Genomic DNA, 19,247 nt, shown 5'->3' on the forward strand with positions numbered 1-19,247 from the left:
AATAAGGATCCAGACTATTATACATGGGCAGAGTGGTTCCAGGCCTCACCTAGCGATGGCGCCATCCTGCTCACTATTGGAATATTGTTGCATGATTTCATCCTTCATTGGCCGACATGAGAAGTCAAGTATGTTGTTTTGTATGGGTCTGACAGTCCGCAGGAGAATGCGCTGCCTGTAATTTCCCTTAGTATTAACAATCAGCTGCTTCTGTGGCAGGGATCTCTTCTCTGTCAAGGGAAGCCAGGGGAAGCCGGGGGCGCTATGCTGGGATCGTGTGCAAAATATCTAACATGAATAAGCTGTGCACTAGATGGATGCTGCTTTTGCTCACACCACAGAAATGTCTAAAGGATATTCTATAATATCGGCAGCGCAGGCATACGTACGGCAAGAGGGAATAGGCAGATACATTGGGACAGCACCAGAAATCTGGGACTCTTGGTTCTGGAATGGCTTGGAGGATGCAGAGTTTTTTGTTGTTGGGGTTTTACGCACAATGTTCCCTCATTTACTAAAGTCCAACCGACTCTTTTTCACGGTTGTTGCACCAAAATTTTTGTCGCAACGTCTGTGCGACTAATTATGCGACCACATTTTAGTCACGCAGCCGACATTTTAGAAAACACTCTGACTGTTTTTTTTCACTCAGAAATGGGTGTGTTTTATGCAAAAATGGGCGTATTACGGACAAAAAACAAAAATCACTTGGAGTACTTCCAAAATCACTCGAGAAAAAGTCTGAGTTTACCTCACACAATAACCTACAGCCAAGAGGCCGAGTGAAATTCCCAAAATGGAGGGATTTGTAACAAGGGACTGTTTCCCATTGTGTTTTGTGTGAAAGTAACTTGTTTTATAACCTGAAAACGTTTTGTACAGTTTAACACTTTTATGAATAAAATATTGAATGCTTTTGTGATAGTTAATGTTTATGTATTTTTTTTCTTTTTAAACACATTTGCAATATTAGGTTTAAATCAATTTAACACCCAAGCTGATAAACAAGGAGAATTGTTGTAATGTTTGAAACATTATAACACATGAATACTTTTGATTCATGGAGACATTTTTAAACAAACAAGTCTAAACCATTTTGACTGACACAACTAATTTCTTTACCTCTGAGTTTGTGCGACACAATTGACTAGTGCGAGACAAAAAAACGTGCGACACAAAAATAACTGACATGTGCGACAGAATAGTAAATAAGCCTGAAAAAAAAGGACAAGTGATATTGAAATCACTCCAGAATAAATACTCCACACTCCACAAATCAGGGCCAGTTTTTGTCCCCTGTAGTAAGATCCTTGTGATTTTGCCAGCTCCTGTGGCCACTGTTGTCTCCTGAATATTCTTTATCCTTTCTTGCAGCCCAGACTACAACTCCCAGCAGTCAGTGCGGCTCTGTGTAATAGCTCCCAGCCAATTGCTATTACTATCTGCCTGCATGCTATGTGTTGTTGTTAACACAGTCGGCTGCAGATGTCAGGTACACACTGTACATGTGTTCTCTTTAACCCCTTCCCGCTATTGGACGTATGCATACGTCCAGGCGAATTACACGTTCGCGCAAATGGACGTATGCATACGTCCAAGCGATCCCCTGCTCTGCCGCGGGCAGCGCAGTAGATCGCGGGTGGGACTCAGCTGTCAATCACAGCCGGAGTCCCACCGCAGCTGCCGGGGCCACGATCGCGCCGGTCCCGGCAGCATTAACCCCATAGATGCCGTGATCAGTTCTGATCACAGGATCTACGGTGTTTGCAGGGGGAGCGCTCTCCCCCTGCCCATCAATCGCGGCGCCGCGATAAAATAAGGGGGATCGGGGGTGTCCAAGACACCCTCGATCCTCCTTGAAGAGATAGGAGTGAGGTGGCAGGGTTGCCACCCCTCCTATCCCTGCTATTGATCGGCGGAGCGGCCGACCAATAGCAGACTGGGGGCGGGGGGGTTAAAGTTCGGTTCCCCCCGCTATGCCCACCCATCGGTGTCCGGGCACAACGGGGGGAACCGTGTAATAGCGGTGGCAGCGGCGGTCACTTACCCGGCGGCGGCGGCTGTGATTACGGCGGCGGTGGAGGTAAGTATGACGCCGCGTGTCCAGAGTCTGTTGCCTAGCAACATCTGCAGGGCGACAGTTTAGAGAGTGGTCTCTAAACTGTCGCCCTCCAGATGTTGCAAAACTACAACTCCCACCATGCCTTGACAGCTGTTTGCTGTGTTGGCATGCTGGGAGTTGTAGTTTTGCAAGATTTAGAGGGGTTCAGGCTGGAGATCACTGACAGTGGTCTCTAAACTGTAGCCCTCCAGATATTACAAAACTACAACTCCCTGCATGCCCAGACAGCAGTTTGCTGTCTTAGCATGCTGAGATTTGTAGTTTTGCAACATCTGGAGGGCTACAGTTTAGAGACCACTGTCAGTGATCTCCAGCCTGAACCCCTCTAAATCTTGCAAAACTACAACTCCCAGCATTCAGGAACAGCAAATGGCTGTCTCGGCATGTTGGGAGTTGTACTTGCGTGCCTCCAGCTGTTGCATAACTACATCTCCCAGCATTCCCTTTGGCAATCAGTACATGCTGAGAGTTGTAGTTCTGCAACAGCTGGAGGCACACTGGTTGGGAAATACCGAGTTAGGTAATAGGTTCTATTACCTAACTCAGTATTTTCCAACCAGTGTGCCTCCAGCTGTTGCAAAACCACAGCTCCCAGCATGCACGTTCTGTCAGTGCATGCTGGGAGTTGTAGTTCCCCCCCCCCTCCCATGTGAATGTACAGGTTACATTCACACTGGCGACGGATTACAGTGAGTTCCCTCCTTCAAGTTTGAGCTGCAGCCGCAGCTCAAACTCCTAGCGGGAGACTCAGTGTAATCCGCCGTCAGTGTGAATGTAACCTAAAAACACTACACTAACATAAAATAAAGAGTAAAACACTACATATACACACACGTACACTGCCCCCACCCTAACACCCCCTCTTCCCCCCCAATAAAAATGAAAAACATATCCTACAGCAGTGTTTCCAAAACGGAGCCTCCAGCTGTTGCAAAACAAAAACTCCCAGCATTTCCGGACAGCCATTGACTGTCCAAGCATGCTGGGAGTTTAGCAACAGCTGGAGGCACCCTGTTTGAGAATCACTGGTGTAGAATACCCCTATGTTCACCCCTATGCAAATCCCTAATTTAGGCCTCAAATGCACATGGCGCTCTCTCACTTCGGAGCCCTGGCGTATTTCAAGGCAACAGTTTAGGGCCACATATGGGGTATCTCCGTACTCGGGAGAAATTGCCTAACAAATTTTGGGGGGCTTTTTCTCCTTTTACCCCTTATGAAAAGGTAAAGTTGGGGTCTACACCAGCATGTTAGTGTAAAAAAAAAAACATTTTTGTACACTAACATACTGGTGTTGCCCCATACTTTAAAATTTCACAAGCGGTAAAAGAAAAAAAGCCTCCAAAATTTGTAACGCAATTTCTCCTGAGGACGGAGATACCCCATATGTGGGCGCAAAGTGTTCTGGGGGCGCACAACAAGGCTCAGAAGGGAGAGTGCACCATGTAAATTTGAGGTCTAAATTGGTGATTTGCACAGGGGTGGCTGATTTTACAGCGGTTCTGACATAAGTGCAAAACAATAAATACCCACATGTGACCCCATTTTGGAAACTACACCCCTCACGGAATGTAACAAGGGGTACAGTGAGCATTTACACCCCACAGGTGTCTGACAGATCTTTGAAACAGGAGTCTGTGAAAATGAAAAATAAAATTTTTAATTTGCACAGCCCACTGTTCCAAAGATCCGTCAAATGCCAGTGGGGTGTAAATTCTCCCTGCACCCCTTATTACCTTTCGTGAGGGGTATAGTTTTAAAAATGGGGTCACATGTGGGGGGGTCCACTGTTCTGGCACCACGGGGGGGGGGGGGGGTGCTTTGGAAATGCACATGGCCAAATTCTCTCTCCAAAAGCTCAATGATGCTCCTTCTCTTCTGAGCATTGTAGTTCGCCCCCAGTGCACTTCACGTCCACTTATTGGGTATTTCCATACTCAGAAGAGATGGGGTTACAAATTTTGGGGGGTATTTTCTGCTATTATCCCTTGTAAAAATGTAAAATTTGGGGGAAAACAAACATTTGCAGGCATGCCCCCAGTGCAAAATTTGCTTCCAAAAAGCCAAATGTGACTCCTTCTCTTCTGAGACCTGTAGTGCGCCAGCAGAGCACTTTTCATCCCCATATTGGGTGTTTTCTGAATCGGGAGAAATTGGTCTTCAAATTTTGGGGGGTATCTTTTGGGGGATATTACCTTTTTTAAAAATGTAAAATTTTTGCTAAACCAAGCATTTTTGGTAAAAAATTTTTTTTTTTTTTACATATGCAAAAGTCGTGAAACACCTGTGGGGTATTAAGGTTCACTTTATCCCTTGTTACGTTCCTCAAGGGGTCTAGTTTCCAAAATGGTATGCCATGTCGTTTTTTTTTTGCCGTCCTGGCACCATAGGAGCTTCCTAAATGCGACATGCCCCCCAAGCAAAATTTGCTCTCAAAAAGCCAAATATGACTCCTTCTCTTCTGAGCATTGTAGTTCGCCCGTAATGCACTTCAGGTCAACTTATGGGGTACCTCCTTACTCAGAAGAGATGGGGTTACAAATTTTGGGGTTATTTTCTGCTATTAACCCTTGCAAAAATGTGAAATTTGGGGGGAAACACACATTTTAGTGAAAAATTTTTTTTTTTTTTTTACATATGCAAAAGTCATGAAACACCTGTGGGGTATTAAGGTTCACTTAATTCCTTGTTACGTTCCTCAAGGGGTCTAGTTTCCAAAATGGTATGCCATGTTTTTTTTTTTTTTTTGCTGTTTTGGCACCATAGGGGCTTCCTAAATGCAACATGCCCCCAAAAAAACATTTCAGAAAAACGTACTCTCCAAAATCCCCTTGTCGCTCCTTCGCTTGTGAGCCCTCTACTGCGCCCGCCGAACAATTTACATAGACATATGAGGTATGCGCTTACTCGAGAGAAATTGGGCTACAAATTCAAGTATAAATTTTATCCTTTTACCCCTTGTAAAAATTCAAAAATTGGGTCTACAAGAACATGCAAGTGTAAAAAATTAAGATTTTGAATTTTCTCCTTCGCTTTGCTGCTTTTCCTGTGAAACACCTAAAGGGTTAAAACGCTTACTGAATGTCATTTTGAATACTTTGGGGGGTGTAGTTTTTATAATGGGGTCTTTTATGGGGTATTTCTAATATGAAGACCCTTCAAATCCACTTCAAACCTGAACTGGTCCATGAAAAATAGCGAGTTTGAAAATTTTGTGAAAAATTGTAAAATTGCTGCTGAACTTTGAAGCCCTCTGGTGTCTTCCAAAAGTAAAAACTCACAAATTTTATGATGAAAATATAAAGTAGACATATTGTATATGTGAATCCAAAAAAAAAAATATTTGGAATATCCATTTTCCTTACAAACAGAGAGCTTCAAAGTTAGAAAAATGCAAAATTTTCAATTTTTTCATCAAATTTTGGGATTTTTCACCAAGAAAGGATGCAAGTTACCACAAAAATTTACCACTATGTTAAAGTAGAATATGTCACGAAAAAACAGTCTCGGAATCAGATTGATAAGTAAAAGCATTCCAGAGTTATTAATGTTTAAAGTGACAGTGGTCAGATGTGCAAAAAAGGGCTGCGTCCTAGAGGTGAAAATGGGCTGTGTCCTTAAGGGGTTAAACTATCCTTCCCCCCCATCAATAGATCATGCTATGCTCTGAATGTCAGCAGTCAGTGATTAGATCTACAGCTGGCAAAAAGCAGTGTTGTGTGCTGAGTTGTGACTGAGAATCTTTACAGGGATGCTTAGCTGTTTCTCTCCCAGCAAGATCTTCACTCAGTGAGGGGAATGGGAGGTGTGGCTGTGAATCCAAACCCCTAGACAAAACAGAAATCCCGTGGTGTTTGTCTTCCAGGAGGGTGGGGGCTACTCTTAGTGAGGGCTTTGCACAAAGACAAGTTGGATCTGATAATCATGTCTTTTTCTCACTCCCTGCATGTAAGTGACAGGGAAACTGCTTTATATATCTAATGAATGATATTTAGACAAATAGGTTGGTGAGAGGGAAAGGATGGGCTATGGATTTAGTTACTCGGAGTAACCCTTTAAATTGCAGTGTTTCATGTGGCTATTTTCTTGGAATTTTTTTCGTGGCTAAAATTCTGCAGCCAGATGTTAAATTAAGGTCTACAGGGAAATATAAAAATGCTATACGAACACTGCATTTTTCTTTGGTATTTTGTTGTTTTTTTAGAGTCAGTGTTTTTTTTTCAAAATGCAGCTTGCTCGGGTCTTGGTCTATGTTGTGGTGTATATAGCGGCATACCTACTGTTTGGCAAGTCCGGGGGAGGGGTATGGTTGTGCAGACCGCCAAACAGATCAAACACCCCCAGCCAATCAGGGACTTTTCTCCTGCGATGAACAGTATGCAGCTTCACATAGGCAAGCAAGCAATGCTGCCCATCATTAACTATTTCTGGGGCTGAAGGAACCTGGAATTTGATTTGCCAGGTTACCGTTATTTGTTGTGCGGCTGCACCATTTGACCTCAGGGTACACTGTGTCGCAGACAGAAGCCTGGAAAATCCAAAGCCAAGCTTCTCTAGCATAAATAGCAGTGTATTCTAGCTAAGCTCAGAAAGACTGGCATTTGATTTTTCAGGCTTCTTTCAGCATCGGCCTGCACTCTAAGACCATAGGGCACAAATCAAATGCCTGCCAGGCTTCCCTAGACCCTAGAGTAGGCAGGTTATGCCTGTGCAGCTTGAGCTGAGGGGGGCACTGCAAGATGCACTAGGCACACCTCTGGGTGTATGTTTCATAGGCATTTCTATAGGACTTGAAAAACACCAGAAAAAATTAATATGGCAAACTTAAGAAATTAGAACCACGCCACTACCAAATACACTTGTAAAAAAAAAAAAATGCAATATAAATCTTAAAATTCGTGGTATTTATAAGCAATAAATTTTTTTTTTTTTTAAAAACACTGGATGAATTATTGCCGGGGTCATGATGAAAATTTCAGAGCCCCAGCTGAGGGTGGAGAGCTTAGACAAGTGATGGAGCTTCAATATCTTCTTGTCATACTGCAGATAGGAAAGAGGGGGAGGCTCCTGCTTCAGATAGTTGTTTTACAGCGAGACACAGGACAGTGAGGGGGAGAAAAGACATTTTTTCATTGTTTAGTGTGCATCTAGAGGGGTTATCCCGCCACTAAGGCTTATCCCCTTTGGTGGAGTATGTGTGCTGACTACTGCAGCCCCCTGTGATCTCAAGATTGGGGTCCTGAGTCTCCCATTGGAATGAAGTGGTGCACTCTATTCATTGTCTGTGGTTGCTGCTGAACATAGACAAGATAGTGCTGTCCCATAGACAAGGAATGGAAGGTCAGTACTCAGGAGCAATAACTGAACAGAAGAACTGCACATTGTAGAGATGTTCTATAACAAATGTTCAGGAATTGTTATATACATGTGCATTGATACAGAGTGGAATAATACTGTCATTACCACTACCAGTCTAGAATCCAAGCAATAAAGCTTCCTGACTGCCCAGAAGAACAATGACCCCATTAACAGTACTTATTAACAGTGACTATACTAGAACATGGAGATCTAATATAAGTACCAGCTGACTAAAGGGATTTTTGCTGAACAATCTTGGGTGCGAAATTTCATAAACACAGTAGTTCAGTGCTCTGTATTCATCAACAGGGCCCTAGTGATGAATGTAGCATGGGATATAAAGAACTTCAGGTCCTATCTGACATTGTTGCAGTCCCAATTCACTACTGTCAGATATAAAACAGATTTACAGCATAGATATCTATGACAAATCATGGGGTTTCTGCAACTGTTAGCCCATATGCATCAGAAAATGTTGTTTCCACAGATTATAAAGGTGATTCTCTACAGTCACAGAAACCAAAGTCTGGGTAATGGAAGCCTGTAGAAGATGATAGAAGATGAGGCCCCTGGTGTGAGTGCTATATATAATCTGTTAGACATTACTATTCCAATCAACCATCCACTAATAATGAAGCTAAATAGAGAAATAGAATTATTATAGAACCTTGATAACAATGCACCAGGCAATCAGGCACCTCCAACTTCAAGGGGGTATACACTTGCCTGTGCTGCTTATTTTAGACAGATAATAAAATTGTAGACACTTATTTCCTCTAGTTCGGTCTTCAAACTACTTTTTATTGTCTCCCCCCCCCCCCCCCCAAATGATAAGAATGAAAGCTTGAGTGGAAATCTTGGGGGCTGTCCATTCATCTGTAGTAGGCAAGGGATAAAGTAAAGTGTGTGGACTATTGTACTAAGGATACTTGGCTGTCTAGTTGTCAGTTCATGACGCCAGGAGTGTGGTATAAACGTGTGTAAGGGGCGATGGTTGTAATAGTCCTTTAGACAAAGTTCACTTACCACAACTCCAATTGAAGCAGTCATCGGTATCCAAGCCCCGGGAAAGAAAGCCTCTAATGGAGATTAGTAGCAATCCTGTTACACAGGTGCAGATTGAATTTAGTGAGAAGCCACAGTTTCAGTCTACTAGAAATTTTGGGACTTGTATTACTTGGGGTTACTGGACTTTACACTGACTTAGGACAGACTAGACAGGTTCTGACTTGCACTGACTTGGACTGAAGATCAATTGCCACATTGACTCTAAAAGCTAGGTTCACCTTTGCACGGCTATAGGATTATGGAACTCAGGATCACTATGGCATGTGGGACCTCTGTGAGACCTGGCTTTACCCCGTTCACGTCACTTCAGGCACACTAGGCTGTAGGCAATTTAGTTGGGCGCAGCAGACACACGCTGGGTTCTTAACTGATGGGGTTCCATTAGTTGTGTATACTGCAATGGTCTACATGGGGGTCAGTCCCTGGAAACTAGAAAGGTCCTTCTCCCTCACCTACATTTCCTTGAGCAAAAACTAGATGCCCTAAAGCACCATTTAGATGATGACTTCACCTTGGCTCTGGAACAGGTGGACAACACTTGGGGCCTACTCTCACTAAAGGTATGAGAGCAAGAGACTGTAGCTGGAGAAGTTACCTCACTGCTGGCTAAAGCCAGACTAAGCTAACTAGGTTGGACCCCTTGTCCCAAGAGACTAGAATGGAGGCAGACTGACTCAACCTGATTGGTGGAGAACTGAACTGTGGCTATTCACCAGTTCTTTACAGTGGAAAATAATTAACTCTTACATAGCATTTAAAGGCACAGTAGGCAAAAATGCTGAAAAACATAAAGACATATTGATATCAACTACAAAACAAAAGAAACAGTGCTCCATGGTGTGTTATGAGTAACCGCATGCTATGATAAGTGCTTACCATGGATGGTTATAACATTGGAATCAGTGTAGAAATGTAGTATCCCTGCAGCCCTTCTGCAATCCACACACAACAGCTTCCTCCAAACAACGGCGGGATCAAAAGCAGGTGCTGGTAAAACTCAATGGGAAGATACGTTTATTCACCCATAATGCAACGCGTTTCACGGTATGAGGGCTTTGTCAACAACCACTCGAACAGAGCTCAGGTATTGAAGGTATTCCTGCTCTGGGACACCACACATCCAATGAGCTCAAATCTTCTCTTAAGATTACAAAGGTTAGGGTAGACTTCATATTGCTGTGTAAGATCAAACACAGAATTGTAATGATATGGACAAATGAAAAAATGGAATCCAGTCCTGACATTTTCCTGTTAAAACTTAATTTTTATCGAGATGGATCTGAAAACGTTTACATCTAGTAACACTTAAGACGCTTTTCGTGGTCGTATCGAACCCTTTTCAAGGGTTCTTTGATCTCCATCTCAGGACTGGATTCCATTTTTTCATTTGTCCATATCATCACGTTTATGCTGGGATCCATGCAGAAAATGGGCTAATCCAGGGCTACTGACCTGTACATACTATTGTGATACGCCTTAATAGATGCTCTGAGCATCTCTTGGTAAGCACAGTTACTATTGTTTTTTCCCCTCTCTACATCTCGGTAATGCACTTGGAGCATGCACTCAATCCCTTTCTGAGTGCAGATCTGAGAACCAAACGTGTCATCAAATATGGGGCATAACAGGTTCTGTTTGCTCGTAGGATACATCTCTTTTAAAAACACACTAGCTGAGTACCCGGCGTTGCCCAGTTTTTCCTACCTAATCCTTGTGGGAGAGGAAAAGCAACATAAGAGGAAATACTTCTCCTCATATCCCGTCCTCATATCCCGACCTCATATCCCGACCTCATATCCCGACCTCAATCCCGACCTCAATCCCGTCCTCATATCCCGTACTCATATCCCGTCCTCATATCCCATCCTCATATCCCATACTCATATCCTGACCTCATGTCCTGTCCTCATATCCTGACCTCATATCCCATCCTCATATCTCAAACTCTTATCCTGTCCTCATATCCCACTTCATATCCCTTCATCATATCCCATCCTTATATCCTGTCCTTATATCCCAACCTGTCCTCATATCCCGTCCTTATATCTCATCCTCATATCCCTTCCTCAGGTGGGGCGGAGTTGTGATCAAGCGATTGTAGGCCAAAAATTGAAGGAGGTGTCGTTTTATGGAAGTGGGCATGACTTGCAAGCCGGACCAATGCACAAAAAGGTCTGTGGATCTGCGAGATGGAGTGTGGCATGCGGAAGGGGTGTGGCCAGACTGACGCACTCACTAGGAGATGCAGATGCAGAGCTTGGAATAAGGTTCTGGAAGTCCTATATAATTGTATAGGACTTAAATTAACCCTAACCTAGGGTTTTTGTCCTATCATGTACCAAGTTTTATCGAAATTTCTCCGGCTGTTTGGAAGTGATGCTGGAACATACGCACACATATACACACATTGGGGGGGATTTATCAAGACATTTAGAAACGGCTGTTTTCTCTATGTTTGTCACACAAAATGTCGCACAATGGGTCTGTGTGACTTTTTGTGCAACAATTGCTTTAGAAGCGCTTCTGTGACCCATTTAGAGCACTTTGTGTAGTGGTCACTGATTTACTAATTGCGACTTTTTGCGGAATGTCACCAAATTGTCGCATGATCCCAGAAATAGACAGTTTCATGGTTCAATTCAACCCTGCCCTACATTTTTCTGTGCGACTTTTGAGTCAGGGTATATGTGACTGTTCACACAAAAGTCGCAACTCCGCACAAAATTTGTGACTTTCTTAGAGGTTGCATCAGCAATGTTTATCAAAGTCTGTGTGCACGGCCGGTGCAAGGATTTCTGCCTACACAAGCAAAGCTCCATTTTGGGGTGGACTCCGGATAGGGCGGACCTAATGACCACCGGCAGCACCTCAGGCAGGCCCCTGACACAGCTGTGCTGCCAAAAATACCGGTATACCAAGATACATTTTACCAATAATACACCTATATAAGGGACACATAATACCGTCACACAAGGACCATTACACCACAAAGCGACTAATGACTGGATAATTCCACTATACTGTTATTAAATAAAATCCACTATATACAAACCAAGATTCCCCAACTACCCTCCCCCAATACAGTGACCATATAGAGGTATATACTAGCTGTATACAGGATCTGTATACCATATAAGTGATTATATACAGGACCATATATTGGTATACACCAGCTGTACAAAGGTTCTGTATACCATGTTTGTGATTATACACAGGACCATATAGAGGTATATACCAGCTGTACACAGGTTCTGTATACCATGTTTGTGATTATACACAGTACCATATAGAGGTATATACCAGCTGTATAAAGATCTGTGTACCATATAAGTGATTACAATTACATTTAGGGACTCACAATCTTTTCTCATCACTGGCGTCCTCTTTCCTATTCATCTCCATCTGGCTCCGACCGCCATGACGTCTTCTTCCAGCCAAAACATGTTAGGCTCCAGTGCTCTCCATTGCCAATCCCCCCTTTGCCATTTCAATTCCCAATCCCCCCCCCCTGTACAATTTCATTTCCCCTTCTGATCCCCTCTGTGCCATTTCAATCCCCATCCCCCCTTCTGATAGGGAGATGATATAGCACAGGCTACGGGAGATGGAAACTGGGAATTTAAATGGCGCAGGGGGATATCAGAAGGGTTGGGAATTGAGGAGGCCCCTCTGATCCCCTGTGCCATTTAATTACCCCCCCCCCCTCTAATCCCCCTGTGCTGTGTCATTTTAATTACCCCCCAATCCCCCTGTGCCATTATATTAACCCCTCCCTCCCCTCAGCCATTTCATTAACCCCCCTCCTCCCTATGCCATTTCATTAACCCCTCCTTTCCCATGTGCCATTTAATTACCCCCCTCCCCTCCTCCCCCTTTGCTAATTCATTAACCCCCCCTTCTCCTCCCCCCTGTGCCAATTAATCAAGCCCCCTCCCCCTGTGCCAATTCATTAACCCCCCCCTGTGCCAATTTATTAACCCCCCCTCCTCCCCCTATGCCAATTCATTAACTCCTCCTCCCCCCTATTCCAATTCACTAACCCCCTCCCCTACTGTGCCATTTATTTAACCCTCCGCTGCCTCACCTGCTCAGGCCTGGTCCTGGCTCAGATTGCAGACTCGTCTCAGGGACAGAGCTCTGTGTAACGTCCCCCACTCCACAGCCAGCTCACCTGATTTAAAGAGGCAGCCGCGCTTTGTTTTCAGCTGCTGCTGTGGCCATTTACAACGGTGAGCTGCGCCAGCGGCCCCACGATGCAGGAACGATGCCCCCCCCCATGCTGGACTGACGGCAATGGTGAGTTAAAACAAAGTCTTCATTTTTCCGCCCCCCCCCCCCCCCCCCGGCTGTGTAGTCTGGTGCGCCCTAACGCGTCCGCTTGGTCCGCCTTATTACAGCGCCGGGCCTGGCCGTTTGATAAATTTGGTGCAAGTCCCCAACTATTGCCACAACTTTTGTGCTCTAAAACAGTTAAGAATTCACACTCAATACTTTGTAAATGCCCCCCATTGAATTTTATTTCAATATATATATATATATATATATATATATATATATAACGCCATTAGTGTAACTAGAATCCCATGTGACCCAGGGCAAATTTTTACCATATTGGAGTAGATACCATCACCATCACATAGTGACTGAATAATAATGTTACTGAATAAAACATAACATATACAGATTAATATTCCCCCATATAAGTGACCATATAACAGTACAGTAGATACCAGTACTGACTCACGGGTGACATATTCTTGAAATGGTTCCCTTTAGTTTTTTCTTCTCCAGACCGTTTTGACAAATTCTTCCAGCCATGATTTTTTTCTATATGAAAAGAAAAACATCTAGTCTCCTTTCTTTTCCAAAATACATCCCATCTCTATACAATCTACCCATCTTTAATCTCCAAAGAGTAATAATGCCTCCCTGTTGTTCCCCCTACAGTAAAAGTAGGTAGGAAGGTAGGTCATCCATTAGTTAGATAGGCTTTCTATTAGGTAATTCCCCCATTAGTTAGGTATGTCCATAGGTACAGTGAGTAGTTCCCCCATTATTCAGCTCATCCCCCTATTTCCCTATTAGGCAGGTAGTCCCCCCATATGGCAGGTATGTCTTCAGCGGGAAGGTGGTCCGCCATTAGGCAGAAAGTCATCCCAGTAGGCAGGTAGCCCCGCAGTAGCCTGGCCACCGTCTTCTTCCTTAGGTGCAGATGGCAATGAAGAGTGACATCATCACCTGCAAAATTATTAGACCCTTGAAGGTGAGATATTCCTTGTGAACTAAGCAAAACAATCCTCAGTAGTTGCTTTAACGCCCTTGATGAGATGTTAAAAACATGACCCAAAAAACTTTCACAGCATATTTTCTGCCTGGTCTCATGAAGAACAAGTGGTATATGGACTGCAGAGGCCATGTGATGAACACAGGTGGTATAAAAATAAGAGGCGGGAGGAATACTTCATGGCATTAACTGCACATGTATGAAAACATGTGCAGAATACATGATAAAATAGAAGACTCATTGTTGTCTGTGAGTCAAACATGCAAAAATGTGTGACAGATATATAATTTACTGCATGATCTATATCACTGTGCATCCAGACCGTGTCCACAAATGTGCTTGAACTCTAAAAACTCTACAAACAAATATTTCTCGGATGTTTGACCTCCATATGCAAAAGTGAATGAATTCTACAGTGAAGGAAAATTTGATTTTCTGCTGATTCTTTACGTTTGATTCCTAACAAATAAATGATCAGTCTATAATTTTATGGAATAAAACAAAAAAATAATCCAGAAAAATGCATTTCAAATAAATTATGAATTAATTAGCATTTTATCCCCTATCAATCAACAAGATTTCTGGCCCAAAGGTGTCTTTTATTTAGGTAAAAGCTGAGATTATGAGAATTCTCAAAAAAGAGTGCTCCTCTTCAATCAGATTCCAAACTCTCCACCATGGCCAAGACCAAAGAGCTGGCCAAGTATGTCAAGGACAAGTCTGCAGACCTACACAAAGCTGGAATCGACTACAAGACCATCGCCAAGCAGTTTGGTGAGAAGTTTACAACAGTTGGGGTAAATAATGCAGAGGTTCATGGGCAAACTTCAGTGGGGCTTGTACATGTATTTTCTTGTGCAGGGGACTTGTACAGGCGCTGAAGGATTTTAAGTCCTTCGCGTCATAGTGTTTTACCAATTATTTTGGACCCAGCTGCCTTGACATCATTGACTAAATCCTCCCATGTAGTTCTTTCTGATTTCTCATTGTTCTCATTAAAGGAGTACTCCACTGGCCAGTGTTCAGAATATTTCATTCCGAATGCTGTGTGCACGCTGTGGGGATCAGCCTCACCCCCTTGTGACATCATGCCATGCCCCCTCAATGCAAGTCTATGGGAGGGGGCGTGATGGCCGCCACACCCCCATCCCATAGACTTGCATTGACATCACGAGGAAGCGCGGCCGACCCCCACAGCGCGCACACAGCGTTCGGAATAAATGCTCTGAAAGCTGGCCAGTGGAGGTGAAACTCCATGAGGTGAAAACGTGCATGGAGCCCCCGATTGAAGGAGATTAACAGTTATTTAGTGTTTCTTCCATTTGCAAATATTTCCAAACTGTTGTAATCTTCTAAAGCTGCTTGTAGACGATTCCAGCCTTGTGTAGATCTACAATCTTGCCCCTGACATCCTTGGACAGCTCTTTGGTCTTGGCCGTGGTGGAGAGTTTGGAATCTGATTGATTGCTTCTGTGTACAGGTGTCTTTTGTACAAGTAACAAGCTGAGATTAATAGTACTCCCTTTAAGAGACTGCTTCTTATCTCAGCTCATTACCTGTATAAAAGACACCTGGGAGCCAGAAATCTTGCTGATCAAGATGATCAGATGATGCTTTTGGGCCCTTTTTTGCACCAGAGTGTGACTTCTACTTTTGAACCCTAATAGCTACTTCCCTGTATATCCAAAGTCGGTGTTAGGCAGCACACCAATCCAGGTTCAAGCAAAGTGCAGTTTTATTTTCCCATATCCAGATACAACGTTTCGGCAGTATCACACTGCCTTTCCCAAGCATAACACAATGCATACCATTTTTTCCACAGGATATAATGGCATACAGTCATGGCCGTAAATGTAGGCACCCCTGAAAATGAAGTATTTCTCAAAGAAAAGGATTGCAGTAACACATGTTTTGCTATTCACATGTTTATTCCCTTTGTGTGTATTGGAACTAAACCAAAAAAGGGAGGAAAAAAGGCAAATTGGACATAATGTCACAATTTGGACACAAGATCTCGGAAGCATACCCAGCTGGGCTATACAGTGCGACCCAAAATCCGTTGGTATTCCTCAGATTTTATGATGCGCACATTCAAGGCACCCAATGCCAGAGGCAGTAAAACAACCCCAAAACATCATTGAACCTCCACCATATTTCACTGTAGGTACTGTGTTCTTTTCTTTGTAGTCCTCATTCTATTTTCGGTAAACAGTAGATTGATGTGCTTTACCAAAAAGCTGGAAAAATTTCAGGGGTGCCAACATTTACGGCCATGACTGTATATATAAAACCAAGGCATATGCCACAAAAGTATCAAGTACATACTATTGTTCTATCTTTATATGCCAGGTGTCTTCTGATTTTGGCAAAAATACTAACCTCAAATGAGGCTCAAAAATGACTCATAAACTTCTAAATTATATTGTGCCTTCACACTGTTCTGAGGATATTTTTCCCAGTACTTGGTGTTGCCCATTTTCATAAGGCCTTTTTTTCCAGCATTGTTTTAGCAGTATTGTAAAAGTTAAGCCTGATTTGTGTATCTGTCCTTTTGCAGGTCATGGTGCTTCATGCTGTCATGTATGGGCAGGGAAGGAGTGCAGTACTGATCTCATCCACTCACTCACTCTATCCCTGCCTACTTGCCTATCCGTCGCAAATAGCTGATCCACAACCACGGTGACAGTCCCTCCCTAAATATGTGATGGAAGTCACTGTCAACAAAAAAAACTACAATGCAGGCACAGGTCATGATACAGTAAGGGAGCAAACAGACTAACAGAAATAATATCCAACACACACACATACACACACACAATAAGTCAATGCCCAATAGCCGAGTCAATACCAGGAGTTGTCTAAGTACAAAAACACTAATACCAGAGAGAAGTCGAGAAGTAAAGGCAAAAGTCACAGATACTGGGTAAACTGGAATAAACAGGATTAGGGCTGCAGCTAATGATTATTTTTAAAATCGATTAGTTGGTCAATTATTCGTTCAGATAAAACAGCAAAATGACACAAAAAGTTTTTTGGGGGGTTTAACTTCAATAGCTATGTATATAAGGCAAATAAAACAGGCTAAAAAACATCATAAAAAAGTTCATGAGTAACAGCAAACAAACTTCAAACAAGGTAGACATCTACAAAGTGTCCAAAGTAGAGCTTACACGGCCTGGTAGTACTACGGGGATGCTTAAGCATTATGCAGGTAAAAAGCTCTGTCTGTCAAAAACCTACTCATATATTTTATATATGAAAGTGAGCAAGTTAGACCAAAATAGCATTATATATCCCATGACAAATCCCTGTGCCATGCAGAATCCAGTGCCACATTAGTCCATTGTTCATATAGTCAATGCGTGGCAGGAGGCTTTTCAGGATGGGAAGAATACCATTAGTGCTAATAAGAGCAGCAGATTTGTCTTCACTGCAGACATATGGAGCATCAAAGCAATTTGCTACTAGCAAACATCCTGGACGAGAAGCGTCGATGGTACAGTATCCACTGCACTGGTCACACTTTGCAACTGGTTATAATGGTTCATTGAAGAATCCAAGAATTGAAAGAAATAACTGTCAGTGGCTGGGACTAGTTTCAGTGGCAGGGACTAGTTTCAGTGGCAGGGACTAGTTTCAGTGGCAGGGACTAGTTGAACACTTTAGAAGAAGGAAAGGCATCTTAAAGGAGAAGCAGATGGAGATGGGTACAGTGGAACATAAACCGTTGCAAGATGTCAGCACCAGATGGAACAGCATTTACTACATGGTTGACAGACTCCTTGAACAAACATGGCCAGTAACTGCAACCCTGTCAGAACCATCAGAACCTAAAACCAGAAAAATGGAGTGTTCTTGAGGCACCTTCTACTGTGGGGTCCAGTGAGTCTGTATGTTTTGAATATTTGGCCATGAGGTGTTTCCAATCTACTGCAACCAACCAGCTTCACAGCAGATGGAGTGATATCCTTCCAGAACAAGTCCATGATCCTGTCATTATTTCCGAGCGCGGGACCCAAGATTTAGAAAATTAAAGTTTTTGACACTTGAAAAAAATTATAAAAGTCCAGACAGAGCTGATCGCTCTTAGAAATGAGATCATGGAGGTGCAGCAGAAAATCACTTCACTTGCAGTTTCTAGTTCTAGTCAATCCTTCGTTTTTCTGTATTATAGCACCCAAAAAAAAAAGGAAAAAAAATGAAATTCATCTTTTTTGCACTGCAGCCATATACATTTGCATATACTTGCTCAGGGGTGGACTGACCGGCCGATCCATTTGGACATTGCCTGAAGGCCCGGACGGAAAAAAGGGCCCGCCAGCCGACGCCTATCATATAAAATCTAAAAAAAATTTTTTTTCAAAATAGCCGGGCCCCGCATGGGGAAAACGTAGCTGTTACTGTTATTCCGCTCCCAGACATCCACTGTAGTGGCAGCCCTTTAAGAGAACCGCTATGGCTGCCTGGGAGAGGCGCTCAGGTCACGCCTCATGGTGACATGAACCTGACGTCTAAGCACAGCAGCGCCGGAGTTAACTGCTGCCGCCGCCGAAGCCCAGTATGCCAGCCCTGCTTGCCCTCAGTGTACAGAGCCCCGCTTGTCCTCAGTGTACGGAGCCCCGCTTGTCCTCAGTGTACTCAAAAAGGTAAAAAAAAAAGTGTTAATAAAGATCATTTAAACCCTTCCCTAATAAAAGTTTGAATCACCCCCCTTTTCCCATAAAAAAATAAAACAGTGTAAATAAAAATAAACATGTGTGGTATCGCCGCGTGCGTAAATGTCCGAACTATAAAAATATATAATTAATTAAACCGCACGGTCAATGGCGTACAAAGCGTATTTTTGGTCACTTTTTATACCATTAAAAAGTGATCAAAAAGTCCGATCAAAACAAAAATGGTGCCGATAAAAACTTCAGATTCCGGCGCAAAAAATGAGCCCTCATACAGCCCTCTACGTGGAAAAATAAAAAAGTTATAGGGGTCAGAAGAGGACATTCTTGACGTCACATGGGGGCGGAGGCGTGACGTCACATGCCGCCGGCGCTTTGGTCGCCGGTAATCAGACCCGGAGCGAACATGCTCCGGGGACTGATTTTAACTGGGTTGCTGCGTGCAAGATCACGGGGGACCCCAGCGGCGGGACCCCCGCGATCAGGCATCTTATCCCCTATCCTTTGGATAGGGGATAAGATGTCTAAGTGCCGGAGTACCCCTTTAATAAAATTCAGATCAACAAAATTGTCAGCAGAACCTGAATCAACAAAGCTTTACCAGATATAGATTTAAAGTAAAAAAAAAAGTATTTAGACTGGTAACAAGAGTTACCTGTGCGCCTAAATTATTTCCCAAATTGTCATTTAGGTGCTGGCGTTTTCCTGGCTGCTGACGTTTGGGACAATTTTGTAACCGACG

Source organism: Hyla sarda, chromosome 6 (assembly GCF_029499605.1).
Source record: "Hyla sarda isolate aHylSar1 chromosome 6, aHylSar1.hap1, whole genome shotgun sequence".
In the NCBI taxonomy this organism is placed as follows: Eukaryota; Metazoa; Chordata; class Amphibia; order Anura; family Hylidae; genus Hyla; species Hyla sarda.